The sequence below is a fragment of the Megascapheus bottae genome, chromosome 18, assembly GCF_031878675.1.
Source record: "Megascapheus bottae isolate mThoBot1 chromosome 18, mThoBot2.hap1, whole genome shotgun sequence".
In the NCBI taxonomy this organism is placed as follows: domain Eukaryota; kingdom Metazoa; phylum Chordata; class Mammalia; order Rodentia; family Geomyidae; genus Megascapheus; species Megascapheus bottae.
The window spans coordinates 29,265,023-29,288,538 of NC_143526.1; the positions used below are offsets into that span (position 1 = coordinate 29,265,023).

At 44.5% G+C, this 23,516-nt stretch overlaps 1 protein-coding gene across 2 annotated transcripts in view; it reads left to right on the forward strand.

The window, feature by feature from the left end:
- Positions 1–6,940: 6,940 nt before the first annotated feature.
- Kif3b (kinesin family member 3B) overlaps positions 6,941–23,516 on the forward strand; it is a 47,218-nt gene continuing 30,642 nt past the window's right edge. For both annotated transcript variants that reach the window (XR_016538619.1, XM_090352162.1), the window contains exon 1: positions 6,941–7,044. The gene's annotated coding sequence lies outside the window, so the exon portion shown is untranslated. The remainder of the gene's footprint in view (positions 7,045–23,516) is intronic.

Genomic DNA, 23,516 nt, shown 5'->3' on the forward strand with positions numbered 1-23,516 from the left:
CCATTTCTGGCTTTTTCTATGTATCTGTGGTACCAAGGAATTGAACCTTGGTCTTCGTGAATGCTAGGCAAGCACTCTACCGCTAGGCCGAACTCCCGGCCCCCACCTGGTTTTTGAAATTCCTCTTTAAGACCTCTACTATATCACCATTGCGACTCAGTGTGTCCATTTGCAGTAACAGGGAGCTACCAGACATTGGATGTTATCAGCCTCTACATAGTCACAAACTCAAAAGCTTCCAAAGCTGTAATCCTAGTTGCTCAGAAGGCTGAGATCTGAGGATTGCTGTTTACAGCCAGCCCGGGCACTAAAGAACATGAGACTGTTATCTCCAATTAACCACTAGAAAATGGTAAGTGGGACCATGGCTCCAGGGGTAGGGCAGTAACCTTGAGCTGAAGAGCTTAGGGACAGCGCCCAGTTCCAGAGTTCAAGCCCCATAACCCACCAAAAACAAAAACAAAAATCACTTCCAAAGGCCTGGAAGCCAAGCAATGAGGATAAATGAGGGAAGGCTACTGGGATGGGCTGAGAAGAATGTTGAAATGAATAGTACATCTCTTATTGCTCCTCCCTCCAGCCAGTTACTGCCATGTACAAGTAACCCTGTGGGATCCCAAAGACAATGATGCCAAGGCCTCAGTGTTGATGGGAAATCTCCTGTTGTCTAAGCATTGGCGATGAGTTCTATGTTTCATAAAACACTGAGAAAGATAACCACAACACAACTGTAGCCAGATTCTGCCACAATCCACATCAGTCGTTTGATCTCTAACAAGAGCAAAGTCATAGGCTTGGAAGTTGAGTTAGGAATGCTTAAGCAATGTCTGTCCAAGAAAGAATCAATGGCTGGGAGTGTAGCCTTGTGGTAGAGTGCTTGCCTAGTACACATGAAGCCCTGAGTTTGATTCCTTGGTATCACATACACAGAATAAGCCGGATGTGGTGCTGTAGCTCAAGTGGTAGAGTGCTGGCCTTGAAAAAGCTCAAGGAGGCCAGGAGTTTGGCCTAGTGGTAGAGTGCTTGCCTAGCATGCATGAAGACCCGGGTTTGATTCCTCGGTACCATATACAGAGAAAAAAGCTGGAAATAGTGCTGAGGCTCAAGTGGTAGAGCTCTAGCCTTGAGAAAGTCCAAGGACACTGCTCAGCCCTGAGCTTAAGCCCAGGACTGGCAAAAAAAAAAAACTCAAGGACAGTGCCCAGGACCTGAGTTCAATCCCCAGGACAAGCAGGAAAAAAGAAAGAAAGAAAGAATCAATGGCCAAAGACAGCTGGGTGCTTAATACAGGAAAATCTTTAGTCAAACATATGGTCTTCTCCAGAGGAGAGCATTTTTCTCTTCTACATATAAATAAAACTGCTCATTTAAGCAACACCAAAAAAGAAAAAAAAAAAGATTTACTCATGGATAGCTGGGCGTTGGTGGCTCATACCTGCAATCCTGGCTAGGCAGAAGGCTGAGATCTGAGGATCCTGATCAAAGCCAGCCTGGACATGAAAAGTCTATGAGATTTTCTTATCTCCAATTAACTACCAGAAAACTAGGGGTGAAAGCTGTGGCTCAAAGTGGTAGAGCATTAGCCTTGAATAAAAGCTCAAGGACAATGCCCAGACCCTGAGTTCAAGCACCATGACCACCACCACCAACAACAAAAGGACTAATTCATGAAGACTCCATTGTCTCCTCTTTCTTTTTTTTTTTTTTTTTTTTTTTTGCCAGTCCTGGGCTTGAGCTCAGGGCCTGAGCACTGTCCTTGGACTTTCTCAAGGCTAGAGCTCTACCACTTGAGCCTCAGCACCACTTCCGGCTTTTTTCTATGTATGTGGTACCAAGGAATCGAACCCGGGTCTTCGTGCATGCTAGGCAAGCACTTTAACCACTAGGCCAAACTCCCGGCCCCTGTCTCCTCTTTCTTTTCTTTTGTTTTTTTTTTTGTTTATTTTGCCAGTCCGAGTGCTTGAACTCAGGGCCTGAGCACTGTTCCTGAGCTTTTGCTCAAAGCTAGCACTCTACCACTTGAGCCACAACACCACTAAGCCACCTTTCCAGCCCCAAAACACCATTTTCAAGGATAGAATAATATTCCTTCTTGGTGCTCTCTCAGATCATGTCTATTCCTGTGATGTCAGATACAGTGCTTCCCTGTTGTAAATAAAGCAGTAATGAACATGAATGTGCCTAAATCTTTGGAAGCTTCTCTCATTTGTTTTCACAATCATTTCCTAGAGGTGAAATGGGTTGATTCAAATTGTCTCTAGTCATCATGTCAATTTTTCTCTAAATTTTTATTTTTGCTAGTCTGGGCTTAGACTCAGGGCCCGAGCACTGTCCTTGGGCTTTCTCAAAGCTAAAGAAAGCTCTACCACATGAGCCACAGCACCACTTCCGACTTTGTTTCCATGTATGTGGTACCAAGGAATCGAACCAGGGTCTTTATGCATGCTAGGTAAGCACCCTACCACTGGGCCAAACTCTTGGTCCTATACTTGGACACTTTTTGCTCAAGGCTAGCACTCTGTCCCTTGAGCCACAGTGCCACTTCTGGCTTTTTCTGTGAATGTGGTACCAAGGAATTAAAACTAGGGCCTTGTGCATGCTAGGTGAGCACTCTTACCCCTAAGCTATGCTCCTTACCCAATTTTTCTCAATTTATGCTAATTTCTCACTGTCATCATCAGCAGGATAAAAATATTCATCCTTCCATCCTTGCCAAGGATGAAGATTGTGCATTCAAAAAGATATTAACTTGATTGTATGTAAAGATTCCCTTCTTGAACACTTGTTTCTTAAACTCGTCATTTGAAATATGATGTAAAAATCAATGTTAATAAATTCTTTAATAAAAAAGATGTTAATTTGGGAAATAAATGATGATAGTGTATGATGATTTATTTATTTTGGGTGCCAGTCCTAGGGCTGGAATGAGCCATAGCTCCACCTCCATCTTTTTGCTGGTTAATTGGAGATCAGAGTCTCATGGACTTTCCAGCCCAAGCTGGCTTTGAACCTTGATCCTCAGCTCTTAGCCTCCTATGTAGTGAGGATTATAGGTATCAACCATTAATGCCCCGTTCGGTAAGCTTTTTAAAAAGTCTTTTGTGTGCTAAACACAGAGGATAACAAATAAGTGAGACAAAATTGAGTCCTGGAGCTTAGGACTGGTGTCTATTCAGAAGGCTCTCAGCCTGAGATCAAGGTTCAAAGCCAACCCAGGCAAAGAAGTCTGTAAGATTCTCTGAATTAACCAGCAAATGCCAGATAAGAGGTGTGGCTCAACTGGTAGAATACTAGCTATGAGCACAAAAAGCAAACTGGCATATGCACATGTGCACACACGCACGTTCATGGTTGTTCTGGGGCTTAGGTACTTAGTCATGGCTCTAATATCAACCTTCTATTACCTCCTTTGGTATCTAAGATTGGTTTTTCTCCTGTTCTGGGAGATTTTATTTATTCGCTAGTCCCAGGGCTTGTACCCAGGGCCCATGCTCTGTCCCTGAACCTCTTTGTACTCAAAGCTAGTGCTCTATCACTTGAGCCACAGCACTACTTTCAGCTTTTTCTGAATAGTTTACTAGAGATAAGAGTCTCATGGACTTTCCTGCCCCGCCTGCCTTTGAATCTTGATCCTCAGATCTCAGCCTCCTGAGTAGCTAGAGCCCAGCTGACTCTGAGATTGTAATGCTGCCCTTGTTTTCCTTGACTTTCCTTATTTTCCATGTCACACTGTAAGGATACTATTCCACACTCATGTCTTAGGCAAATCCTCACAATAACCCTGAAAAAAAAGTGAGGTCCTGGCTGGGAGTTTGGCCTAGTGGTAGAGTGCTTGCCTAGCATGCACGAAGACCTGCGTTCAATTCCTCAATACCACATAGAAAAGCTGTAAATGGTGCTGTGGCTCAAGTGGTAGAGCTCTAGCCTTGAGGAAAAAGCCAAGGATAGTGCTCAGGCCCTGAGTTCAAGCACCAGGACTGGCAAAAAAAAAGTGAGGTCCTGAAAGATGAACTAACTTGCCCAAGGTTGTAGTGACATTAAGTGCCTGTGGAGGAAGCAAGTAGCAATCAGCTCATGTCTGGCTTCTTTGAAAACATCAAAGATGTGAATTTAGAAGCCATTAGCTCTCTCTCTAGCCCTTAGAGCCTCCCTCAGGTCTCAGAGTCTCATCCCTGCTGAATCTGGGCACACAGCCAAATGAGAGACACCGAGTGTGTCTCAGGTACTTGGCTTCCTTCCAAGCTCAGGATCTTGTTTCTGCCTGAGATGGGCTCTGGGATGCCACCTTCTTCAGATCTAATAAATAATTCCTTTTGCAGTCTTTGTACACACCTTTTTATAGTCCTCTTCCCCAAATAATATTGAATTGTCAAGAAGAAAGCTCTTACATCAGCACCAGTGATTGTTTCTCAATAAAGAAAAGAAAGCTACCATGTGCCAGGCATTGTCCACACAGTGTTACAATTAATCCTTACAACCATCCTGAAATTGAATTGATAGCTCCATTTTGTGTGGGGTGGGGTGGGGTGGGGGGTGGGAGTGTGTGCCTTGAACTTAAGGCCTACCACTTGAGCCATGATTCCACTTCCTTTTTTTTTCCTGGTGGTTAATTGTAGATAAGAGTTTCATGGACTTTTCTTCCTGGGTGACTTTGAACTATGATCATCAGATCTCAGCCTCCTAAGTAGGTATGAGTCACCAGTGGCTTTTCTTTTTAAAGCAACTATTAGAGATCAACTGGCTTTGAACTTCAGTCCTCAGATCTCAACTTCCTGTGTAGCTAGATTCTGGGGATAAGCTATCAGTGCCTGTTTTTGTTGTTGTTGTGTTGTTTTACATCAGTCTCCAACTTGCAATGTTAAAATTACAAATATGCACAAATACACTCAGCCTGTTACTGCCTTTTGACCTACAAAAAGTTTCCACATCTTAATGGCTTAATCCGATAAAACTTAATTTTCTTGACTGACTTGGTTATTCAGGTTGGATGGCTTCCTGACTAGGGATCCTCTAAGGAGTTGGTCCAACTTGTTTTATAGCTCAGACATATCCTGGGGCTTCAGAGTCCTGTAAAATTATTCACTCTAAAGTAGCGAAAGCAAAAATAATTTAATGAATGAGGTCTGAGAATTTGCTCACCATATGCAGAAGACCTAAATTGCAAGGAAGACTGGGAAATGTAGTCTAGTTGGGTGTCCAGGTGTAAGAAGCAAAATCTATCACCTAAGGCAAAAGTAGGAGGTGAAAAAGAACTTTCCAGATACTCAGTCATCATTCAAGGAACATTCATTGAGCATGTACTACAGTGATCAAAGACTTGCCTCTCCTGGGGTTTCTACATAGCAGGAAGAGCAGGTGTGAGTTCCTATGCGGGGGATGGAACTAGGTCAATATGGCTGGAACCTTGGGATGTGTGCGTGTGTTTGGGAATAGATTTTGAAGTCTTGTGCATGCTAGGGGCCTGCTCTACCACTAAGCTATGCTCAACCCTCTCAGTGGTGAAGCTTGAATTCAGGAGCTGGTTGCCGTCCCTGAGCTCTTTTGCTCAAGGAGAGTGCTAAACCACTTTGAGCCACAATGCCACTTCTGGTTTTCTAGTGGTTATTTGCAGATAAAAGTCTCATGCAGGGGCCGGGAGTTTGGCCTAGTGGTTAAAGTGCTTGCCTAGCATGCATGAAGACCCGGGTTCGATTCCTTGGTACCACATATATAGAAAAGCCGGAGATGGTGCTGAGGCTCAAGTGGTAGAGCTCTAGCCTTGAGAAAGCCCAAGGACAGTGCTCAGGCCCTGAGCTCAAGCCCAGGACTGGCAAAAAAAAAAAAAAAAGTCTCATGCATTTTCCTGCTTTGAACCCACAATCCTCAGATGCCAGACTTTTGAGTAGCTAGGATTACAGGCATGAGCCACCAGCACCCAGCTGAACTCTTGACTTCAGGGCTGGGGCACTGTCCTTGAGCTTTCTCAGGGCTAGCAGCACTCTGCCACTTGAGGCACAGCACCACTTGTTTTTTTCTGTGAATGTGGTACTGAGGAATTTGTGCCTGCTAGGCAAGCACTCTTCCACTAATCCAAGCTTCTGGTTGGTCCTGTCTTTGAGATTCCTACATCCAATTAACCACAAACCAAACCAAACTAAAAAACCCCCAAACTCAGGGACAGCACCCAGTTCAAGGGAGAGAAGAGGGGGAGAAGGAGAGGGAGAGAAGAGGGGGAGAGGGAGAGAAGAGGGGGAGAGGGAGAGGGAGAGGAGAGGGAGAGAGGGAGAGAGGGAGAGAAGGAGGGAGGGAGGGAGGGAGGGAGAGAGAGAGAGAGAGAGAGAGAGAGAGAGAGAGAGAGAGAGAGAGAGAGAGAGAGAGGGGGGGGGGGGTGGTGGAATCTCCTGGCCTCAGTAGCTGTAAGCCATTCAGGAGGCTATCTGAGGATTAGGGTTTGAGCCAGCCCAGGCAGGAAAGTCCATGAGACTCTGGAATCTCCAAGTAACTGAAAAGCTGGAAGTGGAGCTATGGCTCAACAGGTACAGTACTAGCTTTAAGTAAAAAAGCTTAGGGACGGCCCCAGCCCCCCCCAAACAAACAAACAAAACAGGAGGGTGGGCTCGCCTAGGTGTGATCAGGCCGCGTGTTCCATCTTGCAAAGAGAGAAACCGAGGCACCAGGTAGCTGCAGATCAGAGTCAGGTCTCTACTCGTTCTACCCTCTCCTTCTCACTTCTGACGCGGGCGATGGCACCGGTGGCGCTTCGGGAAAGCCACCCCGGCCCCGCCCCGGCCCCGCCCCGGCCCCGCCCCTCCCGCGCTCTCCCCGTCCAGCCCCGCCCCCGCCCCCTCGCGCTCACTCTGTCCGTGGACTGCGTTCCAATAAAGTTATTGAAATTGACAGCGGTTGCTAAGGAAGTGGGTCTCGGAGCCGGGTTGCTAAGGAAGTGAGCGGTCGCGGTCTCTCCCCATCCGGGGCAGCAGGGAATGGCTGAGCCTGGGGTTTGCCGCTGCCGCCGCCACCGCCGCCGCCGCCGCCGCCGCCGCCCGCTCTCGGCTCCGGCCGCAGGTGAGTCGCGGGGTCCCCCCCGAGTGCTCAGCGGACGGGGCCCGCTTTGGGCCCCTGGCCGTTTGCGTGGCGGTCCGTGCCGCCGCCAGGCTTTGCCGCTCCGCCGCCCCGCCTGCCCGGAGCATCCCTCGCCCTGCCTCCGGGCATCCTCCAGCCGTCCCCGCGGCCTCAGCCCTGCCTCCCTGCTGCGCCACCCCGCCCCCCTCCTCCCAGCATCGGTCTCCCGGGGCCGAATTCCCCCCGGCCAGGCGCGGCTGCCCGTGGGCTGGGCCCCAGCTCGGAAGGAAGCCTGGGAACCTTTGCGGCGGCCCCGGACTCGCTGTGTGACCTTGGGCAAGCCCCTTCCCGTCTCTGGCCTCAGTTGACCAGCTTGTCCAGTGGGGCCCTCGTGTCACTGCCGCACGGAGGGGTTAAGAGGATGAGTCAAGAATACCAGAGCGCCCTAAATAAGACAAGAATTGTGAGGACACCCAGCGTGGGGGCCTAGAGTCCTGTTTGAACTCTTGAGTGTCTAGGTTACAGCCCGGGTCTCCACTTAGTAACTGCGCCCGTGCAGCTTTGGGCAAGTTAATCTCTTGGAGTCTTCTTTTTCCTTCTCTATGAGATGAGATAATTGACTTTGTGGGAATCCAATGAGACTGGGTATGGCAGGTCGCTTGTCACATGGTAAGTGCTTAGCAAGCTATCGTGAGGTGTCTGGGGTGGAATGGGCAAGGCTTGTCGGGGAGATGACATTGGGATTTGTAGGATTTAGGAGTGTAGCTTGCCAGCTCATGGATGTTTCTGCCATTGCTGCCATCCTGTGCCCCTGGTTTCACAAACTCCCGTCTGCTGAGAGCAAGGGAGGTCATTGACTTGTGCAAGTGGTCTTGGAGAAATCCTGCTATCAAGTCTCTGCTGGTGGTGTTAATTGCCTGACTTTCTACTGCCTTGTTAACCATTCCTACACACACACACACACACACACACACACACACACACACACACACATCTGTATATATGATTAAGAAGCTCATTTCAAATATATTACCCCATTTAATATTGATATGGAGTGTGTCAGGCATCTAATGATCACCCCCATTTTGCAGATGAGGAAACTGAGAAAAATGAATGACTTCTTTAAGAATCTTAGGCTTATGGTGTGATGAAACTAGGTATATTTCCAGACAAACCCTGTAGTTTACCCTCCACGACCTGATCTCTCCTTTCTTAATAGCATCTACTACAAGATCACAACGGTTCTTTGGTTACTCCTAAATGCTTAGTTTAGATACTTCTTCCAAATGGCATGTAGATGATCTCACATAAGGTTTCTTTTATTCTTATTTATTTATTTATTGTGGGCTTGACATCTGGGCCTGGGTACTGTCCCTGACCTCTTCAGCTCAAGGCTACTGTCCTAACCCTTGAGCCACAGTGCCACTTCCAGTTTTCTGGTGGCTAATTGGAGATAAGAGTTTCATGGGCTGGGGCCGGGAGTTTGGCCTAGTGGTTAAAGTGCTTGCGTAGCATGCATGAAGACCGGGTTTGGCCTAGTGGTTAAAGTGCTTGCGTAGCATGCATGAAGACCCGGGTTCGATTCCTCGGTACCACATATAGAAAAAAAGCCGGAAGTGGTGCTGAGGCTCAAGTGGTAGAGGTAGAGCTCTAGCCTTGAGAAAGTCCAAGGACAGTGCTCAAGCCCCGGACTGGCAAAAAAAAAAAAAAGTTTCATGGGCTTTAGTGCCTAGGCTGGCTTTGAACCTCCATCCTTAGATCTCAGCCTCCTGAGTAGCTAGGATTACAGACAAGTCTGAGCCACTGCACCTGGCTCTTACTTAGTTTTAATTTTTATCCCTCCTGGGGCTTGAATTCAGTGTCTGGACACTGTCACTGAGCTGCTTTTGCTCGAGGCTAGTGCTCTACCACTTGAGCCACAGTGCCATTTCCAGCTTTTTCTCTGTGTGTGGTACTGAAGAATTCAACCCAGGGCTTCATGCATGCTAGGCAAGCACTCTACCCCCAGGCCACATTCCTAGCCCTTTATTTATTTTAATTTTAATTTTATTTTTTTTGTCAGTCATGGGGTTTGAACTCAGGGCCTGGACACTGTCCCTGAGCTTTTTCTCTCAAGGCTAATGCGTTACCACTTTAAGCCACAGCACCACTTCCAGTTTTCTGGTGGTTAATTGGAGATAAGAGTCTCACTGACTTTCTTGCCCCAGTTGGCTTCAAACTAGGATCCTCAGATATTAGCCTCTTGAGTAGCTAGGATTACAGAAATGAGCCACCAGTACTTGGCTTAAAGCTTCCTTTAAATAGATACCATCCAAAGTGTTCATCTCAGAAAAGAGCTAGATTTTTTTTTAAAGCTTTTATGCCTCTTGATATTGTTCTCTTTGGGTCTCTCTCTCTCTCTCTCTCTCTCTCCCCCCCCCCCCCATTCTCTCTCTCTCCTATCTCTGGGCTTGAGAACCCTGTGTAACTAGGATTACAGGTGTGATCCATAGGCGTCTGGCTTGATCTTCTCTTTAAAATGAAGCATAAGAGTCTCACAGACTTTCTTGCCTGCTTGGCTTTGAACTGCAATTCTCAAATCTCAGCTTCCAGAATAGCTAGGATAACAGGCTAAGCTACCAGTACCTGATTTCATTTTAAAAAAATTTTTTTTTGGCCAGTCATGGGGCTTGAACTTAGGCCCTAAGCACTGTCCTTGGACTTTTCTCAATGCTAGATCTCTACCACTTGAGCCACAGCACCACTTCCAGCTTGAGGAATCGAACCTGGGTCTTTGTACATGGGAGGCAAGCATTCTACCACCAGGCCAAACTCCCAGCCCCCTGATTTCATTTTTTAAATTAGTTTTAATTTTAATTTATTTTTGGGGGGGATCATGGGGCTTGAACTCTGGCTTGGACGCTGTCCCTCAGCTCTTTAGCTCAAGGCTACCACCCTACCCCTGGGCCTGGGTGCTGTCCCTGAGCTCTTAGCTCAAGGCTACTGCCCTACTCTTGAGCCACAGCCCCACTTCCCATTTTCTAGTGATTAATTGGAGATAAGAGTTTGTCTGCTATATATTGCCTGGGCTGGCTTTGAACCTTGATCCTCAGATCTCAACCTCCTGAATAGCTATGATTACAGGTGTGAGCTACTGCCCCCCGCCTAATTTTAATTTTTGTCAGTTGTATACCTTGAACTCTGGGCCTGGACGATGTCCCTCATCACAAAAAGCTGGAAGTAGAGGTATAGCTCAACTAGTAGAGAGAAAAAAACAAAAAACTAAAGCCTTGAGAAAAACAAAACAAAACAAAAACATTAAAATATAGCATCCAGGGGTCAGGAGTGTGGCGTACTGGTAGAGTGCTTGTCTAGCATGGCCTAAACTCTATGTTCGATTCCTCAGTACCACATACATAGAAAAAGTCGGGGAAGTGGCATTCTGGCTCAGATGGTAGAGTTCTAGCCTTGAGAAAGCCCAAGGACAATGTCCCGGCCCTGAGTTCAAGTCCCAGGACTGGCAAAAAAAAAAAAATCATACCCAGGTCCTGAGTCCCAACACCAAAAAAAACTAATGAGAACAAACAAACAAAAAAATCAGTGACATGAGTGATGTAGGCTAGATGTTATTGTAGGTCCTTGTAGTGCTATTTTTTTCTTTTTTTTTGGACAGTCCTGGGTGTGATCTCAGGGCCTGAGTGTTATCCTTGGCCATTCTCAAGGCTAGAGCTCTACCACATGAGCCACAGCACCACTTCTAGCTTTTTCTGTGTATGTGGTACCGAGGTCTTCCTGCATGCTAGGCAAGTACTCTACCACTAGGACAAACTCCTGGCCATGTGTGTGTATGTGTGTGTGTCGGTTGTGGGGTTTGGACTCTGGGCTTAGGCACTGTCCCTGAGGCTATGGTCCTACCCCTTGAGCCTCAGTGCCACTTCCGGTTTTCTAGTGGTTAATTGGAGATAACAGTCTCACAGTCTTTAGTGCCTCTATGGCTTTGAGCCTTGATTCTCAGATCTGAGCCTCCTGAGTAGCTAAGATTACAGGTATGAGCCACCACACCCAGGCTTGTAGTGCTATTTTGTAGTTGGGACTAAAGCATGCAGTCAGGCTGCTGGGGTAAAGCCTCAGCCTGCCACTTCCAAGATGTGTGCCACTGAGCAATTGACTTCACCTCTCTATGCTGTGTAGTGATGTAGTTTGTGTGTGTGTGTGTTTTAAATTTTAAATCTATATGTAGGGATAATAACAGTATCTGTCATGTAAAACTGTTGTGAAGATTGATTTGATCCTAATCCATGTAAAGTGCCTTGGTATGTCTGGTAAACATTAGCAGTCATTATTTGTATTTAACAAAGCACCTTTATTTTCTGTGTGTAGTGAATGAGTACAGTACATGATGTTAATAGCAGGTCTGTCATACTCACAAGGTCATTGTAAGCATGACACAATAGGCATCATGTAAATGCTGGTGTTATTATAGTGTTGTTCCCGGAACCCACACAGCCACCATGCCATGCCAGATGGGTTGTAAAGTGAAAGCTGAAGGGAATATGCCAGGTTTGGTAGCTCAATACCCACTAAAGCAAATGTTTATTAAATTTCCCATGCCAGGAACATGGAATATGTTCTTGCTTCATATCCTTCAAGAAATCCAGAGCATAATTTGAAAAATAGTGATATTTGACTTTTTTTTTTTTGAGATGGAGGGTTTTTCCTGTGATCAATAAACTGGCCTTAAATTGCAAAGCTCAAATGATTCTCCTGTCTCAGTCTCAGTCATTTTATTTATTTATTTATTTATTTATTTCTGGACTGGGGCTTGAACTCAAGGACTCTGCTTGAGTTGCTTGCTTGACACTCTGCTACTTGAGCCCTCCAGCCTGTGTTTCTGCTGGTTATTTTGGAGACATAATTTCACAGACTTCTATTCATCCTGGCTTTGAACTGTAATCTTTCAGATCTTGGCCTCCAGCATAGCTGTAATTATAAGTGTGAATCTTTGGTGCCTGGCCTGATTTTGACTTTGTTAAGTGATTCATATCTTGTCTTTGCCTGGCCACAAATAAAAGTGATTTAAACGTTTTTTTTGTTGATTTCTGAGATTTGTGCCTGAGATTGTGCCAGGTTGTTTCCTATGCCTTTTTTTTTTTTTTCCTTTTTTGTGGGGTAAGGGGGGGTGTCTTCCTATGTAGTCTAGGCTAGCTTCATACTCTCTATCGGAAGTGCCTAGATCTGCTGAATTCGTGGTCTTAGAGGTGTGAGCCACCATGCCTAGTTCTTAAACCTTTTTTTTTTTTTTTTTTGGTTAGCTGTGGGACTTGAATTTGGCCTGGGCGCTGTCTCTGAGTTCTTCAGCTTAAGGCTACTCCTTGAGCCACAGTGCCACTTCCAGTTTTCTGGTGATTCCAGTTTTCTAGAGATAAGAGTCTTACAGACTTTAGTGCTCAGGCTGGCTTTGAACCATGGTCCTCAGATCTCAGCTTCCTGAGTAGCTAGGATTACAGGTCCGAGCCACCAGGCCCGGCTTCTTAAACCTTTTTATTCACTAATTTATAGATGCTGAGAAAGAACATTATCTTATCGTAGTGGACAATATAGCTCTCTCAATACTTTCCCCAAAATGTTTAAAGACTAGAAGCCTTTGAGGTTAAAGGCCAGCTCTGCTAACAAACTTTGCTCCCAGCCACTCAACGTGTTCCTGCTTTTCCTGCCACTTCTTTGTGCCTTTACTTATTTGGTATTATCCTTTGAGGACAGTAAGTGTTAGAAGTGCCATCTACCTTTGAAACGATGAGAGAACTTTTTGACAAGGCACCCTCTGAGGAAGAATCAGCCATGGTCTCTGCTCTGAACTCCACATGTACACATCCTTCCTTAGACTCTGTGGGGAGGGAATCCCAGCTTCTGCTAAAGGAGTAGTGGGTGGATCTGAGCAAGCCCTCTGTGGACATCAGAAGCCCTATTTTTCTGCCAGGCTTGTGGAGCGGCAGTGTGAACTCTGCTGGGGCAGCTCCATTTGTCTTGTGCTGTTGGCCTGGCAGTCCCGACGTGGGATTTGGCTGATGGAGGGGAGTAAAGGAGGCTGGCCAGTTCTGCTAGCTAAGGCCATTCCCAGCAACACACTCTCCCTGCCAAATCCCTTCCTTCCTGGCCACTGAATGGCAGGTCTAAAGTTACAGAGCTTTTTTTTTTTTGGCTTGTGAATCCCTTGAAAAGCTGTTGTGTTCTGCCAGAATTCCTAGAGGATCATTGAATGAAGGATTTTTTCTGAGCAAGGGAATTTAAGCCTCACTTTCACATTTTCCAATAATTACACTTATAAATTTGGTATTACAACATTGTTAATGGTGAGATTAATAAACTTACCATTATCTGTTGTATAGCGGTTTACTCTTCCCTGAGCATTGACTAAGTTCTAGTCAATTAAGGTCATGTATTATCTATCTCCAGTTAACAGAAACCATTCTTATTTGCCAACAATATTATGCACCTCCCAGGTTCTGGGTTAGATGGAGCATACCTTTTGTCAGTGTGTGTTGCCTGGAAGAGGTATCTGCATCCCTGGCAGCTAATTAGAAATTTGGAATCTAGGCCTAGATTAAAAACCAAACACCAAACATGGTTTTCACATTACCAAGTTGCCTAGTGAAGTTCAAAATACACTAAGGTAGGCAATCAGAAGCAAAACTAAGACTTGAGGGCCGGGAGTTTGGCCTAGTGGTAAAGTGCTTGCCTAGCATGCACGAAGACCCGGGTTCGATTCCTCGGTACCACATACATAGAAAAAAGCCAGAAATGGTGCTGTGGCTCAAGTGGTAGAGCTCTAACCTTGAGAAAGTCCAAGGACAGTGCTCAGGCCCTGAGCTCAAGCCCACGACTGGCAAAAACAAAACAAAACAAAACAAAAAACAAAAAAACTAAGACTTGACAGTGACAATAAAGGTAATAATATTCACCAAGTTAGCACTGTCTGTTCTAAGCACTTTGCTCTCCTTAAGTCTTCAAAACACTGTGGCAGGAACACTTCAACTCCACTCCAGAAGAGGGAGGAGAAGCACTGGGAAGTCAGATAACCTCCCCTTGTGTACTGCTTGCTTTTTGTTGTGTTGCTTACTTGATTTTTTAACCACTGTTTATTCAGTTGGTCTTTTTACTGTTCTTTCTTCCCTTTCTTCCATTCTTTCCCTTTTTTTCTTTCTTCTTCCCTCCCTTTTTTTTTCTTTTTTCTCTTCCCCCTTCTCCCTTTTTATTACCCTGACCCACTCCTAGCCCCATCTGGTTTTTTTGTTTTGTTTTTTGGTTTTTGTTTTTTTTTTTTGCCAGTCCTGGAGCTTGAACTTGGGGCCTGAGCACTGTCTTTGGGCTTTTTCAAGGCTAGAGCTCTACTACTTGAACCACAGCACCACTTCTGGCTTTTTCTATATATGTGGTACCGAGGAATGGAATCTGGGTCTTTATGTGTGCTAGACAAACACTCTACCACTTGGTCAAACTCCCAGCCCCTAACCCCATCTATTTTTCAGCTGTGCAGGGACCACCTCCCTGAGGCCTTATCAAGGCCTTTCTCTTCCTGTGTAATTAATTTGAAGTGCTGATGAAAAAAGTGACTTCAAGGTATACTTGAGGAGATAAGGAAAATTCTTGACCTCTTGGTGGAAATACTTGAGTATTGAGGCCACAGATAAGGACTTGGTAAGATGTAGGCTACTTCTCACAATTGAGAATGCCATAAACAACAAAGGCTGGTAGGAACCAAACTTGATGCCAAGTCAGTTAGCCCTACAGGCTTCATGATTCTGGTGATGACATCTCCAGGAGGCTGAGAGGAGGGTGGCTGAAGTTCTTGAACACTTCCTGACTCAGTCTCACACCAGTGGCTCAAGTTTTCTTCTTTGCCCTACAGGGTGATTCCTTAACTGTCTCCCCATCTCCTGTCTCCCAAGTGTTAGAAGGGTTTCTTTCTTTCTTCTTTTTTTTTTTTGGTCGGTCATGGAACTTGAACTCTGGGCCTGAGCATTGTCCCTGAGCTCTTCAGCTCAAGGCTACTTCCCTACCTCTGGGCCTGGGTGTTGTCCCTGAGCTCTTCAGCTCAAGGCTACTGCCCTACTTCCTGAGCCACTGCCCCACTTCCTGTCTTCTAGTGATTAATTGGAGATAAGAATCTCACGGATTTTTTTTTTTTTAGTGCTCGGGCTGGCTTTGAGCTGTGATCCTCAGATCTCAGCCTCCTAAGTAGCTAGGATTACAGGCAGAAGCCACCTCACCCATCTAGAAAGATTTCTTCATGGAAACTTGTGCCATCATAGGAAAATCTGGCTTGGAAAAAGCAGTGGGAAGCTGTGGTACCAGTGGCTCATGCCTGTAATCCTAGCTACTCTGGAGGCTGAGATCTGAGGATCATAGTTCAAAGCCAGCCAGTGAATGAAAGCCTTTGAGACGCTTATCTCCAATTAACTACCAGAAAACCAGAAGTAGCACTGTGGCTCAAAGTGGGAGAGTGCTACCTTGAGCTAAAGAGCTCAGGGACAGAGTCTAGGCCCAGAGTTTAAGTCCCATGACTGACCATCCTCCTCCCACCCCCCAAAAAAGAAAAAAAAAAAAAGGTAGTGAGACCTGAGTAGAGGCCTGATTATACCATTAATTCTGCTACTTTGCTATGTGGCAAGTAACTCAACCTTCAGGGACTTCAGTGCCTGTCTTTATCTCTTTGTGTGTGTGTGTGTGTGTGTGTGTGTGTGTGTGTGTGTATGTGTCTTTCTGTATGTACATAGATAGAGACCTAGATCTATCTGTCTCTATCTTTCTCAGTCTGTCAGTCTGTCTGTCTGCCTGCCTGCCTACCTACCTACCTACCATGAAAGGAAGAGCTTTCCACAGTCCTACCACCCTGCCCCAAATACAGAGCCTTGAGACGGGTGATATTTTGTTCTACCTTGGTGACTTCATGCTGGGCTTTCTCCCAAACCCTCTGGGTGGGGCGCTTGGGGTGTTTTTCTTGGAGTGGAAACATCACTGTCAGCTCATGTTATCAGTATCACACATCTGCACTCCAACTTTGATGTTCCTGTTTAATGCTCAGAGAGTCTTGGTGACTTTGTGGCTCCCAACTTGGTCACCCTGTAGACATTGAGCTCCTCACCACAGGCAGATCTATCTTTAGGATGCTGATTTAAATCCTCGTTTGCATTAGAGAATGAGCCAGTGATAATGGTTAGTGGATGTGGCTTCAGTTTTTAAATGCAGCTCTTGCATTTTCTTATACATGAACACACGGTATAGATTGAAGTGAGTCCATGGAAATGGGAGATGGTTGGGTTATTGGCCCATGCTGTGGTTCTTCATATCACCTGCAGCAGTGGCTTCTGGAAGGGCTTGCTGGGGCCCTTGTACTCAGCAGATACAGAAACTAAAAGCTCACAGCACAATCCAAATCAGCTCAGTGGATTGCAGTAATCATTACTTTATGACCTATTAAAAAAAAGAAAAACTAGTTGGTAAGTCATAAAAGACCCCAATCAGTAAGATAACATGTTAGCTTCAGTTACTTAAGATAACCGGTAGAAGATAGTTCTTGGTATAAATAGTTACTGGTTTTGCAAGATCTGCAATATCTAGCCTAAGAAATACAATGTTTTTCCTTCTTTAATTCTTCAGTTGTAAGGCTTTTTAAAAACAGAATTCTAGGTGACAAAAATAAATATATTCATTACCTGATTTATGTAATTGTAACCCCCTCTGTAATCACCTTGATAGCAGTAACATTTTTAATTAAAAAATAATTCCCCCATTATAAAAAAATATGTGAATTATCTACTTTCTTTTGCTTTTCCCAGTCCTGGGGCTTGAACTCAGGACCTGAGCACTGTCCTTGGGCTTTCCTCAGAGCTAGCTCTCTTAACACTTGAGCCACAGCAGCATTTCTGACTTTTCTATGTATGTGGTATGGAGGAATCGAACCCGGGTCTATGTGTATGCTAGGCAAGCACTCTGAACTAGGCCAACCTCCTGGCCCAGTGAATTATTTACTTGAGAAAGAAATAAGACAAATACTTAAAGAGTTCAATTGAGTAAGATTAATCCGTATGTCCCAGCACCCAGTAATAACCACTGTTACCATTTTGTAGCCAATATTCAATTATATTCCTAAATACTCTTTCTGGTACTAGGTCTTGAAGTCAGGGCCTACTGCTGTCCCTTAGTTTTTTGGCTTAAGGCTGGCACTCTTGTCACTTGAGCCATACATAGCTCAACTTCCAGCTTTTTGGTGTTCTCTGGAGAAAAGAGACTTTTCTGATAAGAGACTCAGACTTATCTGCCTGGTTTATAAACCATGATCTTCAGTTCTCAGCCTCCTGAGTAACTGGGATTACAGGCAGGAGCCATAATGTCCAGTTCCTAAATAATTTCATCTTACGGATAAGCTGTTCTTAACCTACTTCCCACTGTTGTCAGGCTATTTCCAGTACTTAAATGTTATTACTAATGCTATAAAGAACACTTTGCTGGGGCCGGGAATTTGGCCTAGTGGTAGAGTGCTTGCCTAGCATGCATGAAGACCCAGGTTCGATTCCTCGGTACCACATACATAGAAAAAAAAAAAAGCTGGAAGTGGTGCTGAGGCTCAAATGGTAGAGCTCTAGCCTTGAGAAAGTCCAAGGACAGTGCTCAGGACCTGAGCTCAAGCTCAGGGCTGGCAAAAAAAAAAAAAAGGACACTTTGTTGGTGATGATTTTTATGTAATTATAAAGATGTATGTAAACCTTTGTGTCTGTGTGTCTGTCTATCTATATTTTCTTTTTTGTTTGGTCATGGGACTTGAACTCTGGGCCTGTGTGCTGTCCCTGAGCTCTTTAGCCCCAGCCTAGTGCTCTGCCTCACCACAGTGCCACTTCTGGTTTTCTGGTGGTTAATTGGAGATAAGAGTCTCATGGACTTCTTGTGCCCGAGCTGGCTTTGAACTGTGATCCTCAGCTCTCAGCCTTCTGAGTAACTAGGATTACAGGTGTGAACTACTGTGCCTGGTTGCTTTTTGGTAATTTAATTGGAGATCAGAGTATTATGGACTTTCCTGTCCCAGCTGGTTTTGAACCTCCATCCTCTCATCTCAGCCCCTCTAGTAGCTAAGATTCCAGGCATGAGCCACCCTTTTTGAGAGAAACAAAGCCCCTGGCCAAAAGTAAATTACAGTGTCTAGCTAGAAATGAATAATATGGAACTGGGGTTCTAGGTGACACATATGGTAAAGGGCAGGAAAAAGAGGTGTAGTATGTGTCACAGGCATACCAGCTCTTAAGTTCATCTTCAGCCGCCTTCTAGGGTACAAGCATGGACTTTAAATTTCTATAGAGAAATAATTGAGGAAGGGAATAAATGGCAGGCGTTCATTCATTCCTGGCTTCCATGATAATGACAAAGTGACTGCAGGAGAGAATGTATCAGTGTCAAAAAACAAATCCACAAAAAAACAAAAAAAACCCCACACACAAAATGGAGGCTACAGTGCCAAGTCAGGAGGCTGTGCTCCTCAACAGAAGTAGCTTTGAAGCACCTGTTATACTTCAGTTTATTTTCAGTCACTTTATTTTGACATAGTCATTGTTATGATGTATTTCTTTTTACAATTGTCTATGCTAAAAGAATGTCTGTTTGAAGGAAAACCTGATGTAAAGAGAAGAATAAGTGGGGTAGATATGGGAAGAGTCACTAGGGGACAAGTGATTGGATTTTGCTGATGTGGAATAAAGGCCATGGGACTTTGGACCCAGGCAGAGTGGTTTTTTTTTTTTTTTCTTTCAGGCAGAGTGTTTTGCAGCAGTATTATTGGGTTTTCTCTTTTTGTTTTTGGGGAGTACTAGTTTTTTGTTTTTGTTTGTTTGGTTGTTTGTTCTTCCTTGAGATTAGATCTCACTGTGTTGTTCATGCTGGTTTTGAACAAGCAGAATCAAGCAATTTTCCGGCCTCTGTCTTCTGTGTAGTTAGCAGTTTAGGCATGCACCACTGCACCCAGCCTCGATGTGAATATAATTAACATTGCCTAACTGTATACTTAAAAGTGATTAAAAGGGTAGCTGGGCATGGTGGCACACACCTATGATCCTAGCTTCTGGGAGGCTGAGGAGTGAGCTTGCTTGAGGCCTGGTGTTTAAGATCAGCCCTGGGCAACACAGTCAAACTCGTTTCAAAAGAAAGAAAAAAGTATGATAAGATAAAATTTTATATTTTGTAGAGTTTGCTGTATGTATGTATGTAAATATATGTATGTATGTATTTTTGTCAGACTTGGGGCTTAGACTCGGGACCTAAGCTCTGTCCCTGAGCTTCTTTTGCTCAAGGCTACCACTTGAGCCACAGCACACCACTTCTGGCCTTTTCTGTTTGTGTGGTACTAAGCAATTGAACACAGGGCTTCATGCATGCTAGGCAAGCACTATACCAGCCCTATTGTTTTTTGAGACAGGATCTTAATAGCCTAGGTTAGCCTTGAACTCATGATTCTCCTACCTTAGCCTACCCAGTGTTGGGCTTACAGACATGTTCTATCTATACTTGGCTTGTATGATGTGCTGTGTGTGTTTAATTATAGTTAAAAACAGTTTTAATAACATGCCTGCTATTGGTCAGAGAGTGATCACCCCCTCTCATTGTGGAAAATATGAAGCATAAAAGTAGAGTAGTATAATGACCCATGAACCCATTAACACAACTCCAACACTTATCAGCACATCAAAGTCCTTATTCACCTGTGACTTCTAGTCTACTCCACCCCTGATTATTTTGAAACAGATCTCAGACAGCATATAGCTTAATCTGAAAATACTTTTATCTCTGAAAGATAAGAACAGTCTCTTAGGAGTAAAACATTTTCACAAGTAAAAGACTGATAACTCCTTAACTTTACCTAATATCCAGTTTTCAGATCTGGATGGTTGTGTACATTTTAAAAAACTTGGTTTAGAATGAATCAAAATCCAAAAGGGCTGCAGTTGCATTTGACTTTCAGCATGGTGAGTAAGGATGTAAATTTTTAGCCAAGAAGCAATTTCCCTTTCTTTCCTGGATTGGCACATAGACAGAGAAGTTCCTGGCAGGAAGGCTGGTCTAGGTTCACAGCTTAGTGGGGAGCACTGTGGGAAGGAGAACAGATGGTGCAGCATGGCAAAGGGGCAGGATGCTGCCATGTGTCCAGAAGAAATGTGTGCGCTGTTCTCACCTCTGGAAATGGACCTGCCAGTTCCTCCCACCTGCTCTGAAGGTTGTGGCCAGACTAGGTGCTGTGTGCTGTTGGCACAAGGCTCACCTGGCCATTTTATTTATTTATTTTAGCATTACTGGACCTTTGCACTGTCCCTTGGCTTTTTTTTTTTTTTTTGGTGCTGGTCTTGGGGCTGAAACTCAGGGTTCTTTTTTTTTTTCTTCAGTGCTGGGGCTTGAGCTAAGGGCCTGGGCACTGTCCTTGGACACTTTTTGCTCAAGGCTAACACTCTGCCACTTGAACCACAGCAACACTTCCTGCTTTTGCTGAAGATCTGGTACTGAGGAATCGAATGCAAGGCTCATGCATGCTAGGCAAGCACGCTACCACTAAGCTACACTCCTGGGCCCAAGGGCCAGAGTTCAGTCCCTGAGATTCTTTTCTATAGGTCAGTGCTCTACCACTCGAGCCATCCCTCCATTTCCACGTTTCTGGTGGTTAATTAGATATGAATCCTATGAATCCTATTTTTTAAAATGAGGCTAATGTCTGCCTTCCTCATAAGGTGATTTTGAGGATTAAAAGTAGACTACTACATGTTAACCACAATAAACTGGGATCTGAATTGATTCTGAATAGGAGTTGGCCTACAAACTGAATAGGCTTTTATGAAATTTATGAATGTCACATAATTGAACACCAAAAAGGATTTCCGTCCTTGTTTTTCCCTATTAACTACTTTCTTTGTTTGCCTATCAAATTCAAATGATAGTGCACAGTGCCAAGTTGAATTCAGAGCTGACATATCTTTTTTTTTTCTTTTTTTCTTGTCAGATGTGGGGCATGAATTCAGGGCATAGGCACTGTCCCTGAGTCCCTTTGTGCTCAGGGCTAGCACTGTACCACTTGAGCCACATTGACACTTCCAGTTTTTGAGTGGTTATTGGCGATAAGAGTCTCATGAGGACTTTTCTGTCTGGGTTGGCTTTGAGCTGTGGTCTTCTCAGCCTCCTGAATAGCTAGGATTATAGACATGAGCCACTTGTACCCGGCTGATGGCTGGCATTTCTTATTCATTTTACTTACCTGTGACCTTTTTAGGTTTATTCCCAAATAACCTATTTAGGTTATTTATTAAGAAGCCTGGCTTCTTAAGACCTATAAGCTAAAAATCAAGATGATAGTCTTCTTTCTCAAAGAGAAAAAAGTAGTTTATTGCTTTTTCTCACCATAATTTTCTCACCTGTCAAAAAGTCCAAAGAGAGAAAAACAAACCAAAAAAAAAAAAAGCACTTGTAAGCTCATGCCCAAAAGATCAATACTGATTCTGTTCCCTCAGTGTTTACTCTGCACATGTACTAGGCTAAACATTCAACCTTTAGTAGCTTACTTTCTCCTTAGGACAGTTCTCCCAGGTAGCTGTTATTACTAACCCCTTGTTAGCGAAGTAACTGAGTCATGGGCCAGGAGTGTAGCCTAGTGGTAAAGTGTGTGCCTAGCATACACGAAGACCCAGGTTTGATTCCTTGGTACCACATACGTAGAAAAAGCCAAAAGTGGTGCTGTGGCTTGCGTGCTAGAGCACTAACCTTGAGAAAATCCAAGGACAGTGCTCAGACCCTGAGTACAAGCCTCAGGACTGGCTAAATAATAAATAAATAAACAACCATGTCTTCTTAATTTAATCCTAGCACTTCGGAGGCTGAGACAGTTAAATAATGTCAGGGTTTCTGCCAGTTTGAACTAAAAGACTGCTGTAGTGTCTATAAGAGCAGAATGTGAAGGGCCAGGAGTTGGTCTAGTGGGGTTTGAGTTTTTGGCACCACATACACTGAAAAGCCAGGAATGGTGCTGTGGCTCAAGTGGTTGAGCACTAGCTTTGAGAAAACTCAAGGACAGTGTCCAGGACCTGAGTTCAAGTACCAGGACTGGCAAAAAAACAAAAAAAGAGCAGAATGTGTTTTGTTAGTCTGTCATTTAGTGTCTTTGCTCTGAATACCTTTAGGACCTGGGCCTGAATGACTTGCCACACTGACATTGTGAAATTCAAAGTTACTTTCAGTAGACCTTCAGAGGCTCTTTTTGTGAATCTTCTCCATGAGGTTGGGACTGGTAGTTGTATTCCAAGAGCTCTCTTTTATTAGTGTAAACATTTTATCATGGTATTCATGGGCATATAACATGGGAAAATGAATTTTATTTATTGACTTGTTTATTTTTGTTAGTCTTGAGGCTTGAACTCAGGGCCTGGGTACTGCCTTGGAGCTTTTTCACTGAAAGCTAGCACTCTACCACTTTTCGCCACAGTGCCACTCTGGTTTTCTGGTGGTTATTGGAGATGAAAATCTCAGACTCCTGCCTGGGCTGGCTTTGAATCGTGATCCTCACTCAGAGATTTCAGTCTCCTGAGTGGCTAGGATTATAGGCATAAGCCATTGGGGCCTAGCTGGGAAGATTAGTTTTAACATGTATTTTACTCAATTTCACAGAATTTTATGCTTCTTTTGGTACTGGTCCTGCAGCCTGAACTCAGGGCCCAAGCACTGTCCATGAGTTTTTCTACTCAAGGCTGACATTCTACCACTTGAACCACAGTTCCACTTCTGACTTTTTATTGGTTAATTGGAGATAAGAGTCCCAGGGACTTTTCTGTTGGCTTTTAACTGCAATGCTCAGATCTCAGCTTTTGAGTAGATAAGATAACAGACACGAGTCATTAGCACCAGCTTTCTTGTCTTTTTGCTTTTTTCGGTGGGAGTAGGGGGGTGGGTCATGGGACTTGAACTCTGGGTCTGGGCACTGTCCTTGAGCTTTTTACCTCAAGGAAATCAACCTACTCCAGGGCCTGGGTGTTGTCTCTGGGCTCTTCAGCTCAAGGCTATGACCTACCCTTGAGCCATAGACCCACTTCCGGTTTTCTGGTGGTTAGAGATAAGAGTTTCTCAGTCTTTAGTGTCCAGCTGGCTTTGAACCGTGATCCTTAGATCCTGGCCTCCTGAGTAGCTAGTATTACAGGTATGAGCCACTTTGCTCAGCTATCTCTTTGCTTTTTTATTCAACCAGACTAATACGTTTTGAATATTTATGTGATTCAAATTTTAAGAAGTATTAAAAGGTTTAGGAAGTGGTGCTGTCACTCAAGTGGTAGAATGCTAGCCTTGAGTTGTGAAGAGCTTAAGGATAACACCCAGCACCCAGGCCCAGAGTTTAAGCCCCATGACCAACAGGGGGAAAAATTAGTTAAAAAAAAAAAAAGCTATAACAACAGCCAGACATCAGTTGCTCTGATGAACTACTCTGG